Source organism: Corythoichthys intestinalis, unplaced genomic scaffold, assembly GCF_030265065.1.
Source record: "Corythoichthys intestinalis isolate RoL2023-P3 unplaced genomic scaffold, ASM3026506v1 HiC_scaffold_30, whole genome shotgun sequence".
Classification (NCBI taxonomy): Eukaryota; Metazoa; Chordata; class Actinopteri; order Syngnathiformes; family Syngnathidae; genus Corythoichthys; species Corythoichthys intestinalis.
Window position 1 is genome coordinate 514015 of NW_026651599.1, and position 7037 is coordinate 521051.

The following is a 7037-nucleotide window of genomic DNA, read 5'->3' on the forward strand; positions in this document are numbered from 1 at the left end:
CTAGAACAAAATTTTCAAATGTAACTACTAGATTGTGATACAATACACTATTGGGTGAAGTTTGGTTGACTTCTGCGCAGCGGTTTGGGAGTTAACATCAAAATTACATTTCTCGGCCATATCGCATAGATCTCACTGTGAAAAGGCTTAAATGACTTTTTTAATTAAGTTTGATGATTGCGTTCAAACAAAATGTCCTAGAACAAAATTTTCAAATGTAACTACTAGATTGTGATACAATACACTATTGGGTGAAGTTTGGTTGACTTCTGCGCAGCGGTTTGGGAGTTAACATCAAAATTACATTTCTCGGCCATATCGCATAGATCTCACTGTGAAAAGGCTTAAATGGCTTTTTTGACCTAAGTTTGAGGATTGCGCTCAAATCAAATGTCCTATAACCAAATTTCCACATGTAACTACTAGATTGTGATACAATACACTAATGGGTGAAGTTTGGTTGACTTCTGCGCAGCGGTTTGGGAGTGAACATCAAAATTACATTTCTCGGCCATATCGCATAGATCTCACTGTGAAAAGGCTTAAATGGCTTTTTTGACCTAAGTTTGAGGATTGCGCTCAAATCAAATGTCCTAGAACCAAATTTCCACATGTAACTACTAGATTGTGATAAAATACACTAATGGGTGAAGTTTGGTTGACTTCTGCGCAGCGGTTTGGGAGTTAACATCAAAATTACATTTCTCGGCCATATCGCATAGATCTCACTGTGAAAAGGCTTAAATGACTTTTTTAATTAAGTTTGATGATTGCGCTCAAACAAAATGTCCTAGAACGAAATTTTCAAATGTAACTACTAGAATGTGATACAATACACTATTGGGTGAAGTTTAGTTGACTTCTGCGCAGCGGTTTGGGAGTTAACATCAAAATTACATATCTCGGCCATATCGCATAGATCTCACTGTGAAAAGGCTTAAATGGCTTTTTTGACCTAAGTTTGAGGATTGCGCTAAAATCAAATGTCCTAGAACCAAATTTCCACATGTAACTACTAGATTGTGATACAATACACTAATGGGTGAAGTTTGGTTTACTTCAGCGCAGCGGTTTGGGAGTTAACATCAAAATTACATTTCTCGGCCATATCGCATAGATCTCACTGTGAAAAGGCTTAAATGGCTTTTTTGACCTAAGTTTGAGGATTGCGCTCAAATCAAATGTCCTAGAACCAAATTTCCACATGTAACTACTAGATTGTGATACAATACACTAATGGGTGAAGTTTGGTTTACTTCTGCGCAGCGGTTTGGGAGTTAACATCAAAATTACATTTCTCGGCCATATCGCATAGATCTCACTGTGAAAAGGCTTAAATGGCTTTTTTGACCTAAGTTTAATAATTGCGCTCAAACCAAATGTCCTTGAACGAAATTTTAAAATGTAACTACTAGAATGTGATACAATACACTATTGGGTGAAGTTTGGTTGACTTCTGCGCAGCGGTTTGGGAGTTAACATCAAAATTACATTTCTCGGCCATATCGCATAGATCTCACTATGAAAAGGCTTAAATGGCTTTTTTGACCTAAGTTTGAGGATTGCGCTCAAATCAAATGTCCTATAACCAAATTTCCACATGTAACTACTAGATTGTGATACAATACACTAATGGGTGAAGTTTGGTTGACTTCTGCGCAGCGGTTTGGGAGTTAACATCAAAATTACATTTCTCGGCCATATCGCATAGATCTCACTGTGAAAAGGCTTAAATGGCTTTTTTGACCTAAGTTTGAGAATTGCGCTAAAATCAAATGTCCTATAACCAAATTTCCACATGTAACTACTAGATTGTGATACAATACACTAATGGGTGAAGTTTGGTTGACTTCTGCGCAGCGGTTTGGGAGTTAACATCAAAATTACATTTCTCGGCCATATCGCATAGATCTCACTGTGAAAAGGCTTAAATGGCTTTTTTGACCTAAGTTTGAGGATTGCGCTAAAATCAAATGTCCTAGAACCAAATTTCCACATGTAACTACTAGATTGTGATACAATACACTAATGGGTGAAGTTTGGTTTACTTCTGCGCAGCGGTTTGGGAGTTAACATCAAAATTACATTTCTCGGCCATATCGCATAGATCTCACTGTGAAAAGGCTTAAATGGCTTTTTTGACCTAAGTTTGAGGATTGCGCTCAAATCAAATGTCCTATAACCAAATTTCCACATGTAACTACTAGATTGTGATACAATACACTAATGGGTGAAGTTTGGTTGACTTCTGCGCAGCGGTTTGGGAGTGAACATCAAAATTACATTTCTCGGCCATATCGCATAGATCTCACTGTGAAAAGGCTTAAATGGCTTTTTTGACCTAAGTTTGAGGATTGCGCTCAAATCAAATGTCCTAGAACCAAATTTCCACATGTAACTACTAGATTGTGATAAAATACACTAATGGGTGAAGTTTGGTTGACTTCTGCGCAGCGGTTTGGGAGTTAACATCAAAATTACATTTCTCGGCCATATCGCATAGATCTCACTGTGAAAAGGCTTAAATGACTTTTTTAATTAAGTTTGATGATTGCGCTCAAACAAAATTTCCTAGAACAAAATTTTCAAATGTAACTACTAGATTGTGATACAATACACTATTGGGTGAAGTTTGGTTGACTTCTGCGCAGCAGTTTGGGAGTTAACATCAAAATTACATTTCTCGGCCATATCGCATAGATCTCACTGTGAAAAGGCTTAAATGGCTTTTTTGACCTAAGTTTGAGGATTGCGCTCAAACAAAATGTCCTAGAACAAAATTTTCAAATGTAACTACTAGATTGTGATACAATACACTATTGGGTGAAGTTTGGTTGACTTCTGCGCAGCGGTTTGGGAGTTAACATCAAAATTACATTTCTCGGCCATATCGCATAGATCTCACTGTGAAAAGGCTTAAATGACTTTTTTAATTAAGTTTGATGATTGCGTTCAAACAAAATGTCCTAGAACAAAATTTTCAAATGTAACTACTAGATTGTGATACAATACACTATTGGGTGAAGTTTGGTTGACTTCTGCGCAGCGGTTTGGGAGTTAACATCAAAATTACATTTCTCGGCCATATCGCATAGATCTCACTGTGAAAAGGCTTAAATGGCTTTTTTGACCTAAGTTTGAGGATTGCGCTCAAACCAAATGTCCTAGAACGAAATTTTCAAATGTAACTACTAGAATGTGATACAATACACTATTGGGTGAAGTTTGGTTGACTTCTGCGCAGCGGTTTGGGAGTTAACATCAAAATTACATTTCTCGGCCATATCGCATAGATCTCACTGTGAAAAGGCTTAAATGGCTTTTTTGACCTAAGTTTGAGGATTGCGCTCAAATCAAATGTCCTAGAACCAAATTTCCACATGTAACTACTAGATTGTGATAAAATACACTAATGGGTGAAGTTTGGTTGACTTCTGCGCAGCGGTTTGGGAGTTAACATCAAAATTACATTTCTCGGCCATATCGCATAGATCTCACTGTGAAAAGGCTTAAATGACTTTTTTAATTAAGTTTGATGATTGCGCTCAAACAAAATTTCCTAGAACAAAATTTTCAAATGTAACTACTAGATTGTGATACAATACACTATTGGGTGAAGTTTGGTTGACTTCTGCGCAGCGGTTTGGGAGTTAACATCAAAATTACATTTCTCGGCCATATCGCATAGATCTCACTGTGAAAAGGCTTAAATGGCTTTTTTGACCTAAGTTTGAGGATTGCGCTCAAATCAAATGTCCTATAACCAAATTTCCACATGTAACTACTAGATTGTGATACAATACACTAATGGGTGAAGTTTGGTTGACTTCTGCGCAGCGGTTTGGGAGTTAACATCAAAATTACATTTCTCGGCCATATCGCATAGATCTCACTGTGAAAAGGCTTAAATGACTTTTTTAATTAAGTTTGATGATTGCGTTCAAACAAAATGTCCTAGAACAAAATTTTTAAATGTAACTACTAGATTGTGATACAATACACTATCGGGTGAAGTTTGGTTGACTTCTGCGCAGCGGTTTGGGAGTTAACATCAAAATTACATTTCTCGGCCATATCGCATAGATCTCACTGTGAAAAGGCTTAAATGACTTTTTTAATTAAGTTTGATGATTGCGCTCAAACAAAATTTCCTAGAACAAAATTTTCAAATGTAACTATTAGATTGTGATACAATACACTATTGGGTGAAGTTTGGTTGACTTCTGCGCAGCGGTTTGGGAGTTAACATCAAAATTACATTTCTCGGCCATATCGCATAGATCTCACTGTGAAAAGGCTTAAATGACTTTTTTAATTAAGTTTGATGATTGCGTTCAAACAAAATGTCCTAGAACAAAATTTTCAAATGTAACTACTAGATTGTGATACAATACACTATTGGGTGAAGTTTGGTTGACTTCTGCGCAGCGGTTTGGGAGTTAACATCAAAATTACATTTCTCGGCCATATCGCATAGATCTCACTGTGAAAAGGCTTAAATGGCTTTTTTGACCTAAGTTTGAGGATTGCGCTCAAATCAAATGTCCTATAACCAAATTTCCACATGTAACTACTAGATTGTGATACAATACACTAATGGGTGAAGTTTGGTTGACTTCTGCGCAGCGGTTTGGGAGTGAACATCAAAATTACATTTCTCGGTCATATCGCATAGATCTCACTGTGAAAAGGCTTAAATGGCTTTTTTGACCTAAGTTTGAGGATTGCGCTCAAATCAAATGTCCTAGAACCAAATTTCCACATGTAACTACTAGATTGTGATAAAATACACTAATGGGTGAAGTTTGGTTGACTTCTGCGCAGCGGTTTGGGAGTTAACATCAAAATTACATTTCTCGGCCATATCGCATAGATCTCACTGTGAAAAGGCTTAAATGACTTTTTTAATTAAGTTTGATGATTGCGCTCAAACAAAATTTCCTAGAACAAAATTTTCAAATGTAACTACTAGATTGTGATACAATACACTAATGGGTGAAATTTGGTTGACTTCTGCGCAGCGGTTTGGGAGTTAACATCAAAATTACATTTCTCGGCCATATCGCATAGATCTCACTGTGAAAAGGCTTAAATGACTTTTTTAATTAAGTTTGATGATTGCGTTCAAACAAAATGTCCTAGAACAAAATTTTTAAATGTAACTACTAGATTGTGATACAATACACTATTGGGTGAAGTTTGGTTGACTTCTGCGCAGCGGTTTGGGAGTTAACATCAAAATTACATTTCTCGGCCATATCGCATAGATCTCACTGTGAAAAGGCTTAAATGGCTTTTTTGACCTAAGTTTGAGGATTGCGCTCAAATCAAATGTCCTAGAACCAAATTTCCACATGTAACTACTAGATTGTGATACAATACACTATTGGGTGAAGTTTGGTTGACTTCTGCGCAGCGGTTTGGGAGTGAACATCAAAATTACATTTCTCGGTCATATCGCATAGATCTCACTGTGAAAAGGCTTAAATGGCTTTTTTGACCTAAGTTTGAGGATTGCGCTCAAATCAAATGTCCTAGAACCAAATTTCCACATGTAACTACTAGATTGTGATAAAATACACTAATGGGTGAAGTTTGGTTGACTTCTGCGCAGCGGTTTGGGAGTTAACATCAAAATTACATTTCTCGGCCATATCGCATAGATCTCACTGTGAAAAGGCTTAAATGACTTTTTTAATTAAGTTTGATGATTGCGCTCAAACAAAATTTCTTAGAACAAAATTTTCAAATGTAACTACTAGATTGTGATACAATACACTAATGGGTGAAGTTTGGTTGACTTCTGCGCAGCGGTTTGGGAGTTAACATCAAAATTACATTTCTCGGCCATATCGCATAGATCTCACTGTGAAAAGGCTTAAATGACTTTTTTAATTAAGTTTGATGATTGCGTTCAAACAAAATGTCCTAGAACAAAATTTTTAAATGTAACTACTAGATTGTGATACAATACACTATTGGGTGAAGTTTGGTTGACTTCTGCGCAGCGGTTTGGGAGTTAACATCAAAATTACATTTCTCGGCCATATCGCATAGATCTCACTGTGAAAAGGCTTAAATGGCTTTTTTGACCTAAGTTTGAGGATTGCGCTCAAATCAAATGTCCTAGAACCAAATTTCCACATGTAACTACTAGATTGTGATACAATACACTATTGGGTGAAGTTTGGTTGACTTCTGCGCAGCGGTTTGGGAGTTAACATCAAAATTACATTTCTCGGCCATATCGCATAGATCTCACTGTGAAAAGGCTTAAATGGCTTTTTTGACCTAAGTTTGAGGATTGCGCTCAAACCAAATGTCCTAGAACGAAATTTTCAAATGTAACTACTAGAATGTGATACAATACACTATTGGGTGAAGTTTGGTTGACTTCTGCGCAGCGGTTTGGGAGTTAACATCAAAATTACATTTCTCGGCCATATCGCATAGATCTCACTGTGAAAAGGCTTAAATGGCTTTTTTGACCTAAGTTTGAGGACTGCGCTCAAATCAAATGTCCTAGAACCAAATTTCCACATGTAACTACTAGATTGTGATAAAATACACTAATGGGTGAAGTTTGGTTGACTTCTGCGCAGCGGTTTGTGAGTTAACATCAAAATTACATTTCTCGGCCATATCGCATAGATCTCACTGTGAAAAGGCTAAAATGACTTTTTTAATTAAGTTTGATGATTGCGCTCAAACAAAATTTCCTAGAACAAAATTTTCAAATGTAACTACTAGATTGTGATACAATACACTATTGGGTGAAGTTTGGTTGACTTCTGCGCAGCGGTTTGGGAGTTAACATCAAAATTACATTTCTCGGCCATATCGCATAGATCTCACTGTGAAAAGGCTTAAATGGCTTTTTTGACCTAAGTTTGAGGATTGCGCTCAAATCAAATGTCCTATAACCAAATTTCCACATGTAACTACTAGATTGTGATACAATACACTAATGGGTGAAGTTTGGTTGACTTCTGCGCAGCGGTTTGGGAGTTAACATCAAAATTACATTTCTCGGCCAT